Here is a 23,014-nt window from a genome sequence, read left to right on the forward strand (position 1 = left end):
AAAATACATATGTGCAGCTCGGAATTTATGATGCCCTTTTGCCTATGATACTTAAAAGCGTCTTTTATGTTATAATTATCCATAAATAGTAAGTTTTATCACAAAACCGGTGTGCAGTGTCAGAAGAAGGTTAAACAACCGTTGTAACGATACTTCATTTATCCTTGTACGATTACTAAATGTTGAGAACTAGGGATGTTGACTTGAGAAATAATATATATGGTTCTGCTTTTCGTCAAGATTTAAACTGGAGGCTGACGATGCAGAGAATGATCTTATATCCATTAGTGTATCAGTCTGGTATGGAGACTTCGGCTCAAAATAACTACCGAATATTTTGTTTTGTCTTGTAGCGTAGTACCAAGCAAAATTTACCCTGTTTCATTCGAACTGCACAGCGATTCCGCTTTTGAGTATTAGTGGTACTTCCTGTTTCCATCCTGACACCAATGCTCGTCAATGCAGCTGAACGTCTGTCTGGCGACTTTGGCACGGCAGTGAGGGAACAGTGTCCCAAATCGGCAGGAAGCCGTAATTTCATTAGCGGGATTGGAGCGTCGGCTGTAACACGGTTACCTTGCGCCGGCGACACTTTCGCTGCAGCCGGCTGATCGCATACGTCCTTCGTAATTGGCTCATTTGTCATGAATTACTGCGACTCGGGCGCGCGCACGCGCGGGGGACCATTATTATTAAGCCCAACTGGTTTGGGTGCGGCTTTATCACGCTAATGTGTTCACCAGCATGTGACGGTACTGTTTTGACAGGGACAAATTACTTTCGAATCTCATTAGAAAATTATCCACCCCGATGAACGCGCTGGCCAACGTCTGACCGGGGCAGGTAATGGTAAACACGCATTATTCGCGTGAACCATTTTAGTTTCTGCTCACTGGAGTGTATGCTCGGTGAAACGACAGGAAATTTAGTAATGCATTTGGGTGTCTGAGCTTGTGACGAATCAACGCAGCTGAAACTACGAGTAAAAATTGTTGTTGTTTTTGTTCAAATATTTCCTGTAGAGTTTTATACGAATGTTCTGAGCGTGAATTATAGATAGTGTGTGAATTAGGACCACTGGCGTCTCATACTGAAGGGATGCCTTCATCTGTCGTTGGTTACGTTGGGGAAACCTTCTCGGCATGTGAGTTATCGACAAGCTGGACGTATGGACAGCGTACCGTTTCCCACTGGGATGACATTCCCCCGAAATGCTCCTGTTTGATAACTTGAAAGCTTCGTACGACTCAGGAGAGGGTCTCTGGCCGTTCGAAACCACTGGAGCTTAGGGCAGCTTAATGTTCTTTGCCCTGGGAGCACATCCTTCCGCTAATCCAGAGCCTCCTTCACAAACATTAGGAGAGCGCTACATTTCTGCAGGTGTTCATTCATTACGCAGCCACTCAAGACCAGCTTATTAGAGAGACGCTATGAGTCGACTTCCCACCTCCGGGGACAATTTCAGAGAACACAACTGTGTGAGACCATCTCAGAGACATGTAGATGCGAGACGGCAAATACTTGATTTTCCGGAATTTTAAATAGCGCAGCAGAGAGCTGACGACCTGGAACAAGGAATAAAGTGGAAGAAAAAAAACTGCCCAAGTTGAATCTTCTAGCTGTCAATGACATATCATCAAATAACAAGAGCGGACAGAAGTTCGGCGCTCTGCAGGTACATGAGGGATATACTATACCCCTATACCGGCCTTCCCGTCTCGTATAAATCATGTCTGTGAGATATGAATTTTCTTAATAATAAAGGTAATCTTGGCTGCCGGAGTTGTAAAGAAAGGTGTAGGACCTAATTTTTTGGGTGTCATCAGTCTTCTGACTGGTCTGATGTGGCCCGCCACGAATTCCTCTCCTGTGCCAACCTCTTTGATTCAGAGTAGCACTTGCAACCTACGCCTTCAAATATTTGCTGGATGTCTTCTAATTTGTCAACCTCTGCAATTTTTTCCCTCTACAGCTGCCTCTAGTACCATGGAAGTCATTCCCTAATGTCTCTTCAGCGACTTGTATTTCTGTAATCCTGAATTTTCCTGAACATTTTTGTACCTCCTTCTTTCATCGATCAACTGACGCATTTCTTATTCACCCACGGCGTCTTCGCAGTTACCTTCTTTGTACCTTGTTTTTCTTCCCAATTTCTGTGATTGCCCTTTTTAAACATGTCCATTCCTCTTCTACTGTTTTACTGCCTACTGAGCTATTCCTTATTGCTGTATCTGCAGCCTTAGAGGCCATCAAGCGTATCTCGGCATTTCTTAGTACTTCCGTATTCCATTTCTTTGCGTATTGATTCTTCCTGACAAATCTCTTAAACTTCAGCCTACTCTTCATCGCTACTACATTGTGATCTGAGTCTATATCTGGTCCTGGGTACGCCTTACAGTCCTGTATCCTAGTTCTGAATCTCTGTCAGTCCACGATGTAATGTAATTGATATCTTCCCGTATCACCCGGCCTTTTCCGAGTACATCTCCTCCTCTTGTGATTCACTGTTCACAGTAACACACACTCTTTGCTCTACCTTCCTATTCACAACGAATCCTCCTCCCGTAATACCATTTTCTGCTGCTGTTGATATTACCATATACTCATTTGACCAGAAATCCTTATCGTCTTTCCATTTCATTTTTTCAGTTCCAGGCCTCATGTCCTATGGATACATGTTATGTGTGTTTAATGCAGTGAATTCCGTTGCCTTCTGCATCCTCATGCCTTTGATCATTGCTGATTCTTCCGCCGTTACGGTCGGTTTCTCTCCCCAAGGAGAAGAGAGTGCCCTGAACCACTGTCCGCTCCTCCGCCCTCTTTGACAAAGCCGTTGACAGAATGAGGGTGACTTCTTATGCCGGAAGTCTTCGGCCGCCAATACTGATTATTAAAATATAAGCGGAGGCGGGTTTCGAACCAGGGGCCGTCGTCATTTAGATTCCTAATCACAGACATTGTGGTACTTCAAAGAGGCCAAACACAGAATTCGTTTGTACAATAGAATAAACAGGTTATACAGTCAAATGTAGGAATTCTCATTTAAACGGTATTTTATGACTGTGGAAAGATTACTAAATCTTTGTACCTTCTCATATAAAATTGCTACTGCTGTAAATACCATGAGCACACACAAAAAATTATCAAACGTACTTCATCACATATAGTGGAGGTGGCAGAAGTCCATAGTGGGGCAGCTTCGTACTAGAAATCACTAGGAAATGCCAACAACCTTTAATCATCCGCTACGTGCCGACCGCTCGCCCAGAAGCATCTGCCAGCAGCCCAACACACGTTACCGTCCGCCGACCGCCATATCTCCGCAGCTATCAACCGATATAAGACATGCGTGAGATCTGAGAAGCCAAGCCAGCACATCGGGGAACGCTTAGCTTTCTATAGATCGAGTCAATGAGGCGTGTCAGTTCCACCAAATCGACTTGTGATGAAAGTCCTTTTTCGGTACTTTCCTTATTTCGATTATTCCATGTTTGAAATTACTATTAGTATTGACCTGTTATACTGACCTGTACAACACATTCCAATGAATAACTCACATTCAGGATTAGAAGACTTGTTTCGGCTAATAGTTACCGTACAATCCGATTGAGAAAATCAGGCCACCCAGCAATTATTCAAATTATCTAAGCATAATCTCAATTCACTACATCTTCGGAGCTTTAGAGCTTGATAGAGCGGCAGTAGAATGTTACACCACGTTACACTGACTCCTGAATGGCTAAACTGTATAGATATGTGTAATATAAATCTATACTTTTATGTTCCCTGAAAATTTAATAGAATGGCAGCCCGAGACCTGTTCTAATACTCTGTAGGATGACCATATTCTCGGATTCTTCAAGACCTCACTTCCTATTTTAGTTTAAATGATTAAAATTATTCTTCTTGTGTAAAGGAATATCTGAAGTCGCCCCTGAACTCAATTCTATTTTGATATAGGTGCTTGATTGTAAAAGTACCGTAAAAGAAAAATAGTTTTGTGCGTTAAAAGCTGCTGCCGAGAAGCCAAGTGAACAATAATAATTCATTTAGAGAAAGCCTATTCGTGGGTTTCCTCTTTAATTTAATCATCGTCCCCTAAAAAACTACTGCAACGAAGATTCCAAGTGACGTCATCACGAAAGGAGCAGCACACTCAAACAAGGTTCGCTGTCGTGACGCAGTAAAACAGGCACATTGTTCGGATTCCGGAAAGCATGACACCAAGTGTAGAAGTCAGATCAAAATATACTTCAGCGAAAAGACTATGGGATTCAGTGCTCAATACTAGTTACAGCATGTCGTAGATTCTTTCAATAACATCTCCTCTTGCGGTCGCATTAAATCATAAGCAGGGTCATTAACGTAGAATGTTATTATACACAAAGGTGGGTAAAAGTCATTAGACAGCGATATGCACAAACACAGATAGCGGTAGCGTGTACAAAAGGTGTAAAAGGGCAGTGGGTGGGCGAAGCTGTCATTTGTACTCAGGTGATTGACGTGAAGAGGCTTCCAACGTGATTATGGCCACACAACGGGAATTAGCAGACTTTGAATGCGGAATGGTAATTGGAACTAGATGAGTGGGATAGTCCATTTCGAAAATCGTTAGGGGATGCAACATTCCGAGGTCGTTATTGTTCACAGTTGTGCCGAGAATACCAAGATTCAGGCATTATCCCCCACCACAGCCAACACAGGGCGACGGACTTCACTTAACGACCGAGAGCAGCAGTGTTTGCGCAGTGCTGCCAGTGCTAACAGCCAAGCAACACTGAGTGACTTAGCTGCAAACATCAATGTAGGACGTACGGCGAACGTATCCGGTTGCACAGTAAGGTGAAATCTGGCGTTAATAGGCTATGGTAGCAGACGACTGAAGTGAATGCCTACGTTAACAGCTGACATCGCCTGTAGAGCCTCTCCTGGGCTGGGGACCATATTCGTTGGACCCTAAAAGACTGGAAAACGTGGCCTGGTCAGATGGAGTCCCGATTTCAGCTGGTAAGATCTGGTGGAAGGGTTCGTCTGTGGCGCAGACCCCCAGAAGCCATGGACCCAAGTTAACAAAAAGGCGCTGTGGAGATGGTGGTGACTCCATAGTGATGTGGGCTGTGTTTACATAGAATGGACAAGGTCCTCTGGTCAAACTGACCCGCTCTTTTTAGTGAAAAAGTTTATGTTCCGCTGCTTGGAGACCATATGCAGCAATTTATGGACTTCAGGTCTGTGATTGACAATGAGCCACCTCACCGGGACATAACTGTTTGGGACCTGTTTGGAGAACGTTCTGGACAGTTCGAGAGAATGATTTGGCCATACAGATCGATCTACACGAGTCTCATCGAATATTTATGGGATATAATCGAGAGGTCAGTTCGCGCACTAAATCCTGCACCGACAAGACTTTCGCAATTATTGATGGCTATACAGACAGAATGGCTCACTGTTTCTGCAGAGGACGTCCAATGACTTTTTGACTCCACGCCACTTCGAGTTGCTGCACTAAGCCACGCAAAAGGAGGTCCGACAAAAAAATGTTGAAATGTGTGTGAAATCTTACGGGACTTAACTGCTAAGGTCATCAGTCCCTAAGATTACACACTACTTAACCTAAATTGTCCTAAGGACAAACACACACATCCATGCCCGAGGGAGGACTCGAACTTCCGCCGGGTCCAGCCGCACAGTCCATGACTGCAGCGCCCGAGACCACTCGGCTAATCCCGCGGAGGTCCGACACGATGACACGACATAAGGTGGTATCCCACGACTTACGTCACCTCAGTGTATTATGCTGAAGAGTTGTGTTGAAGTGTTGATGTGTAGTAGTTCAAATGGCTCCAAGCAGTATGAGATTAACATCTGAGGACATCAGTCCCCTAGACTTAGAACTACTTAAACCTAACTAAACTAAGGGCATGACACACATCCATGCCCGAGGCAGGATTCGAAACTGCGACCGTAGCAGCAGCGCGGTTCCAGACTAAAGGCCCTAGAACCGCACGGCCATACCGGCCGGCAGTAGTTAAGTAATATTAGTTTATTTACAGCTATTCTCGCGATTCCAAACCCCTTAACGCGTGACATACGATAAATAATTAATTAATCCGATAGCACTGGATAATTTTGAAAGTAGAACGTTTTGGTTAGTACTCAATTACTTCCGTCCCTACTGTGTTTGTGAAAGAGGAGTACTCTCACAAAACTGTTAAATATTATTCCAGGGGCTGTAACAACTGTTTCATTGTACAGACTTTCGGACGATGGTTTCCTGATGGAAGCTGTGAAAACACTGCAAGAGTCTCACATTGATCTGTCCCCGGAAGGTTCTGTGCCGGCGCTATCGCCTCGCGCGACATGTTTACTACGTCGGGGACGGGCGGGGCAAGCCAGAGCTGATGACCCGTTAGCAGCGCCTGCTTCCCGCAGGAAACGTCCGGCTATCTAAATCCATGAAAAGGCCGCCGCGATAACCGTGTGACAGATTGTTTGTAAACGGGGGACTACGGACAACAACATTGGCGCGACACGTCCGCCAGGCCGCAGGCGTTACAAATGGAAAACATAGAGGAAAAAGGGAAAATGAAACGCAATTTTGACAGGAGAAATTAACCGGTACTGCAGATAAGACAGCAAGTGACGGCTTGGTAATGATAACTTGCGGGGACGGTTGTAATTAATGATACTGTGGCAACTGATACTGCGCAGTCCCGGGTCGTATGTAAATTCCACCAAACGGAGGGCTTTTCAAAGGACGGTGTCATCGATTAACGGTGAAATACAGATAAACAAGGAATATCTGCTTTCATATGTGACATCAGGAGCAGAGTTTGCGGAGAAGGAATCGAAACTGATAGCTGGAATACGAACTGATTTAATTAAATTTGCACAGCACCTATTGCTAGTGCCGAAAACTTACTCCATATGACAAGGAGTTTATGGCTTATCTGGCTTATCATGCAGAAAAGCCAGTGGGAACTAATCTCTGCTTCTGTCTTACACCCATGAGTGAAACAATTTTTTTGTAACATATTTCGCTGATGCAGCATTCTTTTGTAACTGTAAGTAGTCATATGTGTAGCTGGAAACCATCAAGGACCTTTGCTGTTATTAGGCTGGTACATAAGTTTTTAGCGTTTTTGTTTGTATGTTGGTGTGGGTTTGTTTATTGATTCTCATTTTTTATTTGTTCACTCTTTTTATTTGAGTTTATATAGTGACATTTTGTAACTTGGAGATAGTGACGTGGACACTGGAAACTGGAGTGCGAAGTGGAGAAATCGGATTATTTCCGTAAAAGGCTGACAGCAGCGGAAGCAGCCAGAAATATTTGCGCTATATTTGGGGATATGGCACTGGACAAAGCATGGCAACAGAATGATTGTCTTGTTTTAAGGAGGATCGTTTTGACAGTTGCTCTCTACGGTGAGAAGGGCTTTCGGGGCTGATGGTCGTTTGAACGCATTAAACCACAATAATTCACGCCAGTGTACTCGAGAACTAGCAAATGTGGTGAACTGTGATCATTTCACTATCGCGCAATATTTGAATGCAATGGGGAAGTTTCAGAAATCGGGTGTTTGGGTACCGCATGCTCTAAGCAAAACCCACAAAAATCAGAGAATTGCCGATACGTTCATGTCTCCTTGATCGTCACCAGTTGGCTCGTGAAAAACACCAACCATTCAAAAAGATGGCTCTGAGCACTATGGGAATTAACATCTGAAGTCATCAGCCCCCTAGACTAAGAACTACTTAAATCTAACTAACCTAATGACGTTACACACATCCATGCCCGAGGCATGATTCGGACCTGCGACCGTAACAGCAGCGCGGTTCCGGACTGAAGCGCCTAGAACCGTTCGGCCACAGTGGTCGGCTACACCGACCATTTCCATCCTGTATCATTACTGTTGACGGGGAATGACGTCTTTATGCTAACATAAGGAAGATAAAGGAATAGTTGAAAACAAAAAAAGCAGCAACTTCCTGTACAAAGATCTGCCCGCATCCAAACAAGATATTGTGTATCTGGTGGCGCAGCTGTGTTGTTTACTACGACTTGCTTCCACGTGGTGTAATCACCACTGCTGTCATTTTTTCACCAGCATCTAACATAGGGCTGTGTCAAGTGATGCTACTGCGCGGTAACGCCCGCCCGCGTTCTGCTAGACTGAAAAAAACCGCTCTACAGGAGTTGGGTTTGGAAGTCATTCCGCACCGATCTTATTCATTTGATCTTGCAAGCTCAGATGTTCACCTTGTCCGCTCTTTGTCGAACAGTCTTCAAGGAACTTGCTTTCCCATGGCTCAATGGGTTCTTCATCTCAAAACCACGTGACTTCTACAGTCGCGGAATCTTAAAGTTACTCCGGCGTTGGAGTAGTGTTGAAAACAGGGAGGGAGAATGCTATTATTGATGACTAAACTGTCTGTTACGTATATCTGTCGTGTTTATTGAACTTACGGAGAAACGACACACTTACGAGGTGCGGCTAGAAAAAAAACCGGACTGATGCTGGAAAAAACATTTATTTACAATTATTTACAATTTCATGTTATCTCCTTCAATGTACTCTCCTCCTCGGTCTCTACACCGCTCCATACGAATTTTCCACTGTTCATAGCAATGCTGCAGATCATTTTCGGTAAGTCCATACATTACTTCCGTCGCTTTTTCTTTTACTGCTTCCACAGTCTCAAATCTAGTTCCTTTCAAAGCTGACTTGAGTTTAGGGAAAAGAAAAAAGTCACAGGCGGCCAAATCAGGTGAGTAGGGTGGATGATCTAAGATGGGAATGTTGTGTTTTGCCAAAAACGTCTTCACTGACAACGCACTGTGAGCTGGGGAATTGTCTTGGTGAAGGATCCATGGCTTTTTTCTCCACAAATCGTTCCGTTTTCTCCGTACTCGCTCACGTATGGTAGCCAGGACGCTAATGTAGTAATGCTGATTCACTGTTTGTCCCTCTGGTACCCAATCAATGTGCACAATCCCTTTGATGTCAAAAAAAAAAAAAACAATCATCATTGCCTTGAATTTCGATTTTGACATTCGTGCTTTTTTTTGTCGTGGAGAACCAGGAGTTTTCCAATGCATCGATTGGCGTTTAGTTTCGGGATCGTAAGTAAAAAACCACGATTCATCGCAAGTAATAACATTTTGTAAGAAGGTGGGATCACTTTCAATGTTTTCCAGGATGTCAGAACAAATCATTCTTCGGCGTTCCTTCTGTTCAATTGTGAGACACTTTGGAACCATTTTTGAACACACTTTGTTCATGTTGAAACTTTCATGAAGAATCTGCCTAACACTTTCATTGTCAACTCCTGTTAACTCAGACACTGCTCTGATTGTTAAACGGCGATCTTGTCGAACAAGTTTACCGATTTTTTCAATGTTTGCATCAGTTTTTGCTGACAATGGTCTGCCAGTGCGAGTGTCATCACTGGTGTCTTCGCGGCCATCTTTAAATCGTTTAAACCACTCAAACACTTGTGTTCGCGATAAACAATCATCGCCGTACACTTGTTGTAACATTACAAACGTTTCACTTGCAGATTTTCCTAGTTTGAAACAAAATTTGATGTTAACACGCTGTTCTTTCTGTACACTCAACATTTTCCGACGCACAGACAAAACGTCAACTACTTAAAACAGACGCCACGCGCAGACTGAGTGCAGGAGGCAGATGAAACTCGAGCAGTAGGCGGAGCGAGAGTCACGTGACAGGCCATGCGACTTTCAGCCTTATTGCATTCGTTTTATTGTTTCACCAGTACTAGTCCGGTTTTTTTCTAGCCACACCTCGTATGTGGGTGATTTATTCCATCGTGCACAAACTCTAAGAATGATCGATGAGAAGATACGGAACAAAAGAGGTCTAATGAACTTATGTCCTGCCGGCCGGAGTGGTCGAGCGGTTCTAGGCATCGCAGTCTGGAACCGTGCGACCGCTACGGTCGCAGGTTGAAATCCTGCCTTCGGCATGGATGTGTGTGATGTCCTTAGGTTAGTTAGGTTTAAGTAGTTCTAAGTTCTAGGGGCTGATGACCTCAGAAGTCAAGTCCCATAGTGCTCAGAGCCCTTTGAACCATTTTGAACTTATGTCCGGAAATGCATTGTTTCCGATCTAGAGACCATTCATTCAATCAAACATTGTTTCAGAGACTGCGGTCTAATACGCACTGTATCATGCAGCCACAGTTGCATTACGTGGTGAAAATGGTTTCTATGCGGGTCGACGCACGCGTGTGCTAGCCGTAGCATGTTTTGTCTCACACTTTCATATCGCCCAGGTTGCATCCGAGCACTGTGAATGGCAGCTCGATTACACTCCTTCACTGTCTCCACATCTGGAATGCGTTCTGCATACACGATACTTTTGAGACGCACCATAACCAGAGATCCGGTGAACGAGTAAGCCATGTAAATTGACCCCCTCGTCTGATCCATCGACGAGAAAAGACACGATTGAGATGTGTCCGGACGTTATCAGAGAAGTCGGATGGAGCATCATCATGTACCAGCCACTTAACCCTTCGAATCATCAATGGCACTTCTTGCAGCCGGGGATGCAAAGTCTCCCCGCAAGAAAGGCCGATAGTTCCGGCCTGTCTGGCGACATGGGAGGATGACTGGTCCCAGAATACGGTCGCCAATTATCCCGACCACACATTCCAGGTGCATCGATGTTGATGATTCACTTTCACCATCTCATGGGGTTTCTGCATACTATCCCACAGATGAATGTTACGAAGGTTGAAGATACTACGCCGCGTGAAGGTGGCCTTATCTGTGAATAGGATGGCTGACACAAATCCCGGAATCGTGGTTCCCTGGTGAAGAAACAAGTAAAAAATCTGCTCCTGATGTGGAAAGTCGCTAGTAAGCCCTGTACGCACTGTAAGTGATAAGGCCAGTAACAGCTGTCACGGAGATGTTCATCACGGCCGCTGGCTTACCCCGGACTGGCGGGTCAGCTGCCTCGTATTGACACAGCTGTCGTCTTCCACGGCAACGGCCTTGCCGCAGTGGATACACCGGTTCCCGTGGGATCACCGAAATTAAGCGCTGTCGGGCGTGGCCGGCACTTGGATGGGTGACCATCATGGCCGACATGCGCTGTTGCCATTTTTCGGGGAGCACTCAGCCTCGTGATGCCAATTGAGGAGCTACTCGACCGAACAGTAGCGGCTCCGGTCAAAGAAAACCATCATAACTGTTGTGGCGTAACAAGACAGCCACGCCACTCGGAAGTAGCCGAAAGGCACGCGTTAACTCACGCAGGCTAGTAGATAGGTCTGAAACAGGATACGTAATGAATGCTATAAAGAAAAGTACGTAGCTCCTGGAATACTTAACTTTAATCCATCCTTGTGGTACATAGCTCTTGACGATACAAGTGAGACTCTTTAGACACAAGCTATATAATGCTTATGGCGCCTTGCTAGGTCGTAGCCATTGACTTAGCTGAAGGCTATTCCAACTATCTGCTCTGCAAATGAGCGAGGCTTCGTCAGTGTGTATCGCTAGCGAAGTCGTCCGTACAACTGGGGCGAGTGCTAGTCCGTCTCTCGAGACCTGTCGTGTGGTGACGCTCGGTCTGCGATCACTGACAGTGGCGACACGCGGGTCCGACATGTACTAATGGACCGCGGCCGATTTAAAGCTACCACCTAGCAAGTGTGGTGTCTGGCGGTGACACCACAATAACGACCGGGAGAGCGGTGTGCTGACCACACGCCCTTCCTATCCACATCCTCATCTGAGGATGACATGGCGCTCGGATGGTCCCGATGGGCCACTTGTGGCTGAACACGGAGTGCATTTTTGTCGCCTTCCACAGTGTTAAACACATTTTCCTCCAGGTCTGGTGTCCGAACATTTCCGGTACATCCTTCATGATTTCCTGCTCCTGCTAGGATCATGTCTTAGAACAAACAGCGAAACACTGAAGCAACTATTGAATGCTGTGGTTGCCGTCACGGTACGATCTTGCTACCCACCGCTCGTTGCCACATGCCTTTACGTAAGTAAACACCATGTCGGCAAGCTTTCGATTCGAATACGGGACCATTCTGTACAACTCTGTATCACATCCACCACAAGGTGAGTCAGTAAGAGAAGTGAACCGGACACAAAATTAGCAATGACTATTACAGGAGAATATAGGCTTGGGACAAGGAATGAAAGAGGAGAAAGACTAATCGAGTTCTGTAATAAGTTTCAGCTAGTAATAGCGAATACCCTGTTCAAGAACCACAAGAGGAAGAGGTATACTTGGAAAAGGCCGGGAGATACGGGAAGATTTCAATTAGATTACATCATGGTCAGACAGAGCTTCCGAAATCAGATACTGGATTGTAAGGCGTACCCAGGAGCAGATATAGACTGGCTCTGAGCACTGTGGGACTCAACTGCTGTGGTTATCAGTCAGATATAGACTCAAATCACAATATAGTAGTGATGAAGAGTAGGCTGAAGTTCAAGACATTAGTCAGGAAGAATCAATACGCAAAGAAGTGGGATCGGAAGTACTAAGCAATGACGAGATACGTTTGAAGTTCTCTAACGCTATAGATACAGCAATAAGGAATAGCGCAGTAGGCAGTACAGTTGAAGAGGAATGGACATCTCTAAAAAGGGCCATCACAGAAGTTGGGAAGGAAAACATAGGTACAAAGAAGGTAGCTGCGAAGAAACCAAGGGTAACAGAAGAAGTACTTCAGTTGATTGATGAAAGGAGGAAGTACAAACATGTTCCGGGAAAATCAGGAATACAGAAGTACAAGTCGCTGAGGATTGAAATAAATAGGAAGTGCAGGGAAGCTAAGAAGAAATGGCTGCAGGAAAAATGTGAAGACATCGAAAAAGATATGATTGTCGGAAGGACAGACTCAGCATACAGGAAAGTCAATACAATCTTTGGTGACATTAAAAGCAACGGTGGTAACATTAAAGAGTGCAGCGGGAATTCCACTGTTAAATGCAGAGGAGAGAGCAGATAGGTGGAAAGAATACATTGAAAGCCTCTATGAGGGTGAAGATTTGTCTGATGTGATAGAAGAAGAAGAAAAAGGAGTCGATTTAGAAGAGATAGTGGATCCAGTATTAGAATCGGAATTTAAAAGAGCTTTGGAGGACTTACGGTCAAATAAGGCAGAAGGGATAGATAACATTCCATCAGAATTTCTAAAATCATTGGGGGAAGTGGCAACAAAACGACTGTTCACGTTGGTGTGTAGAATATATGAGTCTGGCGACATACCATCTGACTTTCGGAAAAGCATCATCCACACAATTCCGAAGACGGCAAGAGCTGACAAGTGCGAGAATTATCGCACAATCAGCTTAACAGCTCATGCATCGAAGCTGCTTACAATAATAATATACAGAAGAATGGAAAAGAAAATTGAGAATGCGCTAGGTGACGATCAGTTTGGCTTTAGGAAAAGTAAAGGGACGAGAGAGGCAATTCTGACGTTACGGCTAATAATGGAAGCAAGGCTAAAGAAAAATCAAGACACTTTCATAGGATTTGTCGACCTGGAAAAAGCGTTCGACAATATAAAGTGGTGCAAGCTGTTCGAGATTCTGAAAAAAGTAGGGGTAAGCTATAGGGAGAGACCGGTCATATACAATATGTACAACAACCAAGAGGGAATAATAAGAGTGGACGATCAAGAACGAAGTGCTCGTATTAAGAAGGGTGTAAGACAAGGCTGTAGCCTTTCGCCCCTACTCTTCAATCTGTACATCGAGGAAGCACACATCCGCCACACACCGTAAGGTGGCTCGCGGAGTATAGATGTAGAAAAAAAAAAAAAAAAGAAAGGTTCAGGAGTGGAATTAAAATACATGGTGAAAGGATATCAATGATACGATTCGCTGATGACATTGCTATCCTGAGTGAAAGTGAAGAAGAATTAAATGATCTGCTGAACAGAATGAACAGTCTAATGAGTACACAGTATGGTTTGAGAGTAAATCGGAGAAAGACGAAGGTAATGAGGAGTAGTAGAAATGAGAACAGCCAGAAACTAAACATCAGGACTGATGGTCACGAAGTAGATGAAGTTAAGGAATTCTGCTACCTAGGCAGTAAAATAACCAATGACGGACGGAGCAAGGAGGACATCAAGAGCAGACTTGCTATGGCATAAAAGGCATTTCTGACCAAGAGATGTCTGCTAATATCAAATACCGGCCTTAATTTGAGGAAGAAATTTCTGAGGATGTACGTCTGGAGTACAGCATTGTATGGTAGTGAAACATGGACTGTGGGAAAACCGGAACAGATGAGAATCGAAGCATTTGAGATGTGGTGCTATAGACGAATGTTGAAAATTAGGTGGACTGATAAGGTAAGGAATGAGGAGGTTCTACGCAGAATCGGAGAGGAAGGGAATATGTGGAAAACACTGATAAGGAGAAGGGACAGGATGATAGGACATCTGCTAAGACATGAGGGAATGACTTCCATGGTACTAGAGGGAGCTGTAGAGGGCAAGAACTGTAGAGGAAGACAGAGATTGGAATACGTCATGCAAATAATTGAGGACGTAGTTTGCAAGTGCTACTCTGAGATGAAGAGGTTAGCACAGGAAAGGAATTCGTGACGGGCCGCATCAAACCAGTCAGTAAACTGACGACCAAAAAAAAAAAAAAAGAAAAGGCCGGAGAGGGCGCTGGGGCATGACATATGAGGGATCAGTACCGTCCTCTAGCAGGAAACCATTCATACTGTAACTGTGGCTCCATGGTACAGTGCGTATTAGAACGTAGCATCTGCAATAATGTACAACTGAATAAATGGTCTCTAGCGTGAAAACCATGTATTTACGGACATCATGAGCGTTCTTTTTGTTCCGTATCCTTTCATCGAGCGATCCCTAAAGATTGTACATGGTTGAAAAAATTACCCTGTATATTTCTGACTGTCACAGTCGCTCTTATTATAATCCTGACATAGCTTAAATTATGAGAGATCCATCTGGGTCTCGAACCGATATTTCTCGCTGTTGGAGTAGTATAAATGACGAAGATACAGTATTATTTATTAATTATAAAGGTATAGTAATATATATTACAAGAGATAAATAGTCTGCCAGAGCGGTTCTAGGCGCTTCAATCCGGAACTGCGCTGCTGCTGCTGCCGCAGGTTCGAATCCTGCCTCGGGTATGGATGTGTGTGGTGTCGTTAGTTTTAAGTTCTATGGGACTGATGACCTCAGAGGTTAAGCCCCATAGTGCTCAGAGCCATTTGGACCCTTTTTGAAAAGTAGTTAGCAAATACAGGGTGAGTCAAAAAGGAAAATAAAGCTTTCAAATGATATACAAATTTATTGAGATAACTTAAAGAATCGGTTGGTGTGTCTACCTGTAGCAAACAACCTGAAGTTTCACATTAAAGTGTCATTTTGGTTCTACGTGACTACCGTTCATGATGCAGCAAACATCCCGTCGGTAATCAGTTTCTTCCCACAGTCGTTGCAACAGATCGAGCGTAGCTTGTGCAACGGCAGCGTAGATTCGATTATTCAGGTTGGCTAAATTGTTTGGTAGGGGAGAAGCATACACACGGTCTTCAATGGAACGCCAGAGAAAGAAATCGAATAGTGTAAAGTCTGGGGAGGGAGGTGACTATGCGATTGGCCCTTGTCGTCCAATACGCCAACATGGGAAGCGACTATCGAGGAAACTTCGAACTTTCGTGAGAAAATGAGGTGGTGCGCCGTCTTTCAACTAGTAAACTATCCCAGCCCGCCCTGCTAGCCAAGCGGTCTAATGCGCTACTTCCCGAGCGACATGGCGTGCCGGTCCTCGGCACGAAACTACCCGGCGGATTAGTGTCGAGGTCCGGTGTGCTGGCCAGCCTGTGGATGGTTTTTAAGGCGGTTTTCCATCTGTCGTGGCGATAGGGGCTGGTTCCCCTTATTACGCCTCAGTTACACTATGTCGGCGATTGCCGCGCGAGCACTGTCTCTAGGTACGCGGACACTATAATTACTGTACAACGCAAACATTTGGGGTTCCACTGGTCTGGTATGAGACGTTCCCTTCGCTTGGAGGAGGAGAGGGGGGGGGGGGGGGAGGAGGCGATAGGGAGCCGAACCTCACAATAACCATGGGTTGAGTGTGGGGCGGCGGTGAGGTGGTTGGCATTCGTTGTAGGGTTGCGAACCACTGTGGGCTACGGCGGGACGAAGCCCCTCCGTCATTTCTAGGTCCCTGGTTTAAAACATGATATAGATACACAAATTCAGTGACAGTTTTCTCAATGAAGAAGAAACGGCCATACACTTTCAACTTGCTGAGGGCACAAAACACATTAACTTTGCGGCTATCACGAATGTGTCCCACGGTAAAATGTAGGACCGCTTGGAGGTTCTTCAGCGTATTCGGTGCGAAATTTACGCCGAACAGTTGTCGCAGAGTTCGTTTCGTAAAATCAAAACACACAGCGAGCACACTCTTAACATATGAAAATGGCCTCTTTAACTCTGCTGGCACTCCTCGTGGTGGAATGGTGTACTGATACACTACGTGACTCAAACCTGAGGTTGTTTGATACAAAATGACACATCTATCGATTCTGTGACTTATGTCAATAAATATCTGAATGATTCCAAAGTTGTAAAGTCCTTCTGACTCACCCCGTGGTAGCACATAATAAAATGAAGAGCTTTCCCTCTTCCTCACGCTGTATCTGTCGAACGTACCATAGTTACCTGTGAAGCTGGAAACCATCAAGGATCTGGCCTAATAAGTAATTACTTGTAATACGTGGGAGTCTTTTGAACTGGTTGATAGACGACTGTATTAGGTGCGTTCGCTGCCTACTAGTAGAAACTGCTCTTTAAGTGCAGAAAATTGATTCTTACTGTTCGAGGACAAGAGAAATCTTAACTAGGAAACGACAGCAATACTAACTGCTTCCAGACTTCTCGAATATTGATTATGATATCGAAACTAGTAAAGAATTCCCTCACAGAATTAACGTTATCAGTTCTTTATAAGAAATGAAATGAACAGTTCTTCAAACAAATGTTTTTATCGAAGTACAGGCTCCTCTGTTTATGTATTCAGCTGAATCGTGCATGCTAATGGAGGATCGGAAAACGTCAGCAACACGCATCGTCCCTCGCAGCGTGAATACGTAGAGGTAGTGAGAAGTTTATTTACACATGCTTTTATTTGCAATGCAAAGCCCCCTTTGTTTGAGTCCGGCGAATCTCATCGGGCGCCCGCTTATGTAAAGTGGTCTTTACCATAGTGAATCTGTTTTAATTGGCTTCATTTGCCTCCAGCGCAGAGCTGGACAACCTTGCCCTCGGTCGCCAGCAGGCGGCCGCCCCATTTGCGTGTGTTTTGTGCGCAGACAAACGCGTCCGTCATATTTAATATTTTCGCAAATATACTTTCCCATTGAGCAGATGGCTTCGATCGACACCGCTTTTATTGGCTCGTTGACTGACTGTGCTGACTCCGGCCACACTACTAATTTACAAAACGGGACTCGTCATGTATATTTACCCATGGTGTTCCTCTGTCAGCAGTAGGGCGGCAAAGGGCAGTATTTTCAACGCATCATACAGTTTCAATGAGGAACAATATAAATATTGGGTGCATGTTTTGCTTTTGGTAGACGTACAACAGCAATGTACGTAATGGCTATTTTCAGACCCTCTTCAGAACTCGTACTGCTGAAAATGGTCGCGTGTGTGTGTCATGAGCTCCTGCGGCAATTACGCTCAGCGGAGAAATTATTCGGCCACAGAATAAACGTTCATATTCTTCTTTTTAAGTTACTGCTTCTGCAACTGTTTTCATACCCTGTTCCACCTCAAATTAGCATCGGCTGTTCTTCTTTTTTCTGAGTGTCAGCTATTTCCAACTTCTTCAGTAATTTTCAATGAAAGACTCTCCAACTGCTTGTTGTTTCAAATTCGGAGAGTATACATTGGTCCTGTTAAAACTGTCCCGGAAATTTCGCACGTAAAATCACCTTAAAATTTCACAACGGCTGTTCAAAATAACGTCGAGGATTAAAGAAGATATGAAATACTCAGGACTCAAATGTCTCGATAGCACATCATACAGAAATGGACACGCTAAGGTTGGCCTGGAAGCTCATACAGAATAGAAAATTTTAAAGGAAAAAGAACTAGGTCATTTTCGACAGCGTTCTTTAGCGATGAGCTTTTAATTTTCACTTAAACGTGACGATGTCATACTGATTTCAGGATTAGAGTCATTACGATTTGGTAGTAAGCTGAAAGAACGAAACTACTTGTCATAAAAGTTATTAATCCTACGAATGTATATACAAATGTATATAAAGCCGAGGATAATAGAACAAATCTGGGATATGAACACGTGAGAGAAGAATATGTTAGCTGCTGCATTTCCCACACGAGGCGCTATTTTTGAGGTATGTTCTCAGGGACATTGGATATTGCATGAAATGCACCGAAAGAGTGACAAAGTCCAACACGCGGCATAAACTCATCGTGGCGGAAGGAAGACCGTGCCATACCAAGGCTGTCTGACCGTCCAAGAAAATCAGCAACTCCCTCAGATCGGCCGAAGGGAACCTAGATGTTCGCACAGCCTCCATAAGGTAACCGTATACCATGGGGTGTGCGAGTGTATTCCGGAGAAACTAAACAGCCCCTTAAGAGCAGTATTATGAAAGAAGGTAATTTGGAGGCTCATGTTGAGTGAGCAGGAGCGTAGTAGTCTTCTGTCGATTAAAATTGAAACCCCATGAATACGGCATGCAACAAACGTCAAAATGACAAGGAGTGTACTTTATACTTGGGTGCGCAAATTATTTACATTACACTGCAAGCACATGATGTCGGTAGGAGCTTTAAAGCAACAGGTTCACCATTTAGAACTCGCATGAGAATTGAAACTCACAACTGTGGATAAAGGGCTGTAAGGCGAAAGGTTAGTGCTCCTGTACCATCACGTGTCATTTGCTGTTACTGTCTTATTGACATAAAAAGGTAGGCCTTTGGCAATCAGAATTTCAGAGAATTACAACATTGATTCAGTACGATATCAGACCTCAGTAATAGAGCAATAGAAAACAGGTATGCCTTGATTAATAAAAGTTTCAGCTAACCAAAATTATGAAATAGCTCTTAATTTAAATAAAACGGAGGAGGCAGGCCTTCAATAATAACAGCTTCAGTTACGTAAAATTATAAAGTTAAGAAGAACTGCCAAATAGAAACAGGAAGGCCTTTAATAATAACAGCTTAAGTAAAATTACCAAATACAAATAATACAATAATAACAGCTTCAATTAACTAAAATTACCAAGTAGAAAACAAGACTTCTTTAATAAGAGTTTCAGATTAGTACAGTTACCAAATAGAAAACGGGCAGGCCTTCAATGATAAAATTGCCAAATGAGGGGCAGCTGATTCAAAATTTTCAGGAAATGCGAACAACTGATACCTACTAAACTGTTCCATAGAACATAATGCTGATTTCACAATTAATTGCGTGTTGGGATGTTGAATTCGATCCCACCTTGCAACAGATCAAAATTTGATTAGAATGGCAGTAAAATCAATTTTGATTCGGACAATATACGTTTTGCTCGATCACCTAGGATATTACATTTTTTTATGGGTTTTCAGTGTTAATCCTTCATTTATACACTAGAACTACAATGCCTGAAAATAATTATCAACTTACAGTAATTTTTAATTGCGTTACATTAATTGTAAAACTTAACACAGTGTAACATTAATATTTACTTGAAGGAATGCTACAAAGCCCTAAATTACATAAAAAGCTATTAAACATAATAATTTGTTATAGGCAGAATTAACTAATTCTTGTACATTCCTGGTTCTTTTTGTAAACGACCATAGTCGATGTCTTCTGGAGTGAAGCTGCTGCATGGAACCTTTAAAGTCCTTAAAAAAATTAAGTTGTTCTTTCTCTTTACACTGCGTGCCGAAGTTGAAGTGTGCAATTTCTTCACATCTTCCCTTTTGTCTTCCTTTATCATGTTTGACAACGTTACTTTAGGACTTTCAATGACAGAGAACATCTTATGTGAACGTTTTCCCAATGTTGTGAATGATTTAAAAGGGTCATCGAAGTAATAGTGAATTTCTGTTTTAGATTTTATATTCTAAGCACTAACACTCTTCAGTTCTGACTTCTTGCTTCACTGATACCATCCATCTTTTACCATTCCTTTCAGAGTTATTTATAATTCTTAAGCTCCCAGTGTCTCCCAGTTACCCGCATTTTTCCAACTTTATTATAGATCTGTACATACTTATCTAGATACAAAATTTCTGGAATTTGGCGCAGTGTTCTCTCAACTCATTCAAAAACTCTGTCTGCTGGTAAAAAGGAATGCCCTCGAATTTTAAGATTCCTTATGTCTAATGGAGAACTTTTCAGAAGATAGAATGCACTAGCATGAATGAGATGTTGATTTTCATTCTGGTCAACACACCCATCAGCAAAGAGTCTGAGAGATGGTAGTCCGGTCAAAGGGTGTTTCAGAAAGAAAATCAGTGATGTCTGATGCAATTTCTTGTGGTCCTCTTCCTGTTTGAGCTTCATTCCATACACAGAAAACAGGGTGTGTGGTTTCTATACTTGTTACACAGAAGCTATAAAATTCAATTTGTCAGGCGTAATATGCCTCTCCAACCTTCAGTTTTGGCAGAGGCTGGACTTGCTGCAAGTCAAATGCAAGGGTTTTACTTCCATGTTGCGACTGCTTCATTAATTTATGAAAAGCTCGAACTTTCAGCCTATGACCACAAACTTCAGTCATTAATTTCATCTTCTGATTTGTATCTACAGCACTTTGAATTTCATGGCGCGCCCTAAGGCAATAACTGCATTTATCACTGGCAGGGGACTCAAAATACAAATTGAATTAGGGGTTGAAAATTCTGGTGAAGAACGATTTCTTAACTTTGAAATCAGTTTCTGCTGACTTATATAATTTTAAAAGCTTACTTATATTTAATTCACACTAGAGATTCAGTCCTTGGCATTTATTCCTATTGTAATGACTTTCGGTTGGCTTCAGTTTTCACAAGAATTCTACCACATGTTTTCTTATAGCTTCATACTTTGCAATCTGATAATCACCCGTTCTTTTATCTGTTAGTCCTTTCCCAGATGCAATTCCTTTCGCAATACTATTTAATCTTGTTTGTTCAGTACCAAAGAACTTGCGAAAAAATGCAGCACATACAGGAATTTTCTCACCTTATGATTTCATCTGCAATTTACAAAAACCGATGTTAGCGTACGATAGATAGTTACTTAACTTCGTGAAATGGTAATGTTCTTTGTTTAGAAACGTTAACATAACTCCAAGTGTTCCAGAACCTGTTGGATCATTTCCTGCCTAGTATGGGTACAAAAACAAGTTTCGTTAAGAAGAAAAATTAAAATGAATCATTGTGTGAATCTGTATTGAATCCCCATGTTATGTGATATTCCACTGTAACAGCTGTTGGTTTTACTGTGCACCTTCTCCACAAACGTGTCGAAGCTTTGGACTGCTTACATCCAGAAGATACGATGGTTTTTTCATCTTCGTGTTTTTATTTGGTGCAGAAAGACATTTCCTTTGGTTCCACATAGAACGTTTACTGAGTCAGAGCAGCAATTGAAATAACCATCTCTTTGTTGGCAGGGAGGATCAAAATTCATTAAATAAGGATCTTTATCACGATACCTAGGACAAAAAGAATAAGAAAGTGCTATTTATCGTGACATTATTTACTGGTGAATGTTACGGAAGCAAATTCGATTTTTCTAATATGAAGGTGTCAACAGAAGATTTACTTGATTTCAGTTTCCACTTCTCTTTTTGATTTCTTCTTAATTGTTTTTCTGGTTCCGGTATATTTAGGCTCCTCCCCTGCAGTCACACATTCCTCTTTTAAATCCGTTGGACGCATTACACACAAAACACAACAGAATACTGCTGTTATGGGGTACTAATAATAACGATTTTGCTTAAACGATGTCAAACAGTACCAGAAGTCAACAATGCCGACTAAAACTTTGAACAGCCGCAAGCATTGGCAAAAGTTAAACTCGATAGCACTGCCAAAGTAGATGAAACAAAAAGGATCTGAAACATAAATCGTCCTGATTCATTCAGTCACGTGGATAAAACAGACAGGCCTTCAATGGTAACAGAATCATTTAATCGAAATATCCAAATAGAAAACAAGCAGGCCTTCTTTAATAACAGCCACAATTCGAGGAACCAACTGATGGTGAACTAGATCAGCTAAGATATCGCAATGATCGCAACGGACCTATAGGAAACAAAAAGAAAATAACAATTAAGACCCCAAAATCCAAAACTTAAGTTCACGAATAGAAGCTGAAACTTGCCGGTTCCAGAGGGGTCCCAGAGTTCAGCACAGCCAGATTGGTTTAAACTCACTCATTGGTGTGTCCCGTCTGAGAGCTGGCTGGCCAGGCACTCGAAGTCAGCCAGGGATTCAAATCATCCCGCAGTTATGCCCAGCAGCCACCCACCGGACTCCGTGCCGGAGAAGCGCAAGTGCTCACCTTACTCACCGGGCAGATCGCTCACACAGTCCTCCTCTCTCCGTTTCCACTCCCCAACTCACCACGCCACAACACGCCCCATCCCCATCAACAACCTCGAGCGATGTTCGTTGCGGCTACAAATGAGAGGGACATCACATGATAGAGGTAGTTAGTGGCGGCAAGAATTCGGAAAACGACGCCAGCAACCCGGCCATGGCTCAGCCTGCCCTCCTTAAACCAAAGGACCCCCACAGTCCATGCTACACAAGAAGAAGGGGAAGGTTAATTAATGGGCTTAAGTTGATTAAGATGGACTATGAGGATCTTACCAGTGGACAGGTTCTTGACAAGCAAGGTAATCGGACCCACAATTTTGATGATAGATCATGGACTTAGAAACGATGAGTGAACATCCCGAGCCTGGCAACACACCTT

This window comes from Schistocerca nitens, chromosome 1, assembly GCF_023898315.1.
Source record: "Schistocerca nitens isolate TAMUIC-IGC-003100 chromosome 1, iqSchNite1.1, whole genome shotgun sequence".
NCBI lineage: Eukaryota > Metazoa > Arthropoda > Insecta > Orthoptera > Acrididae > Schistocerca > Schistocerca nitens.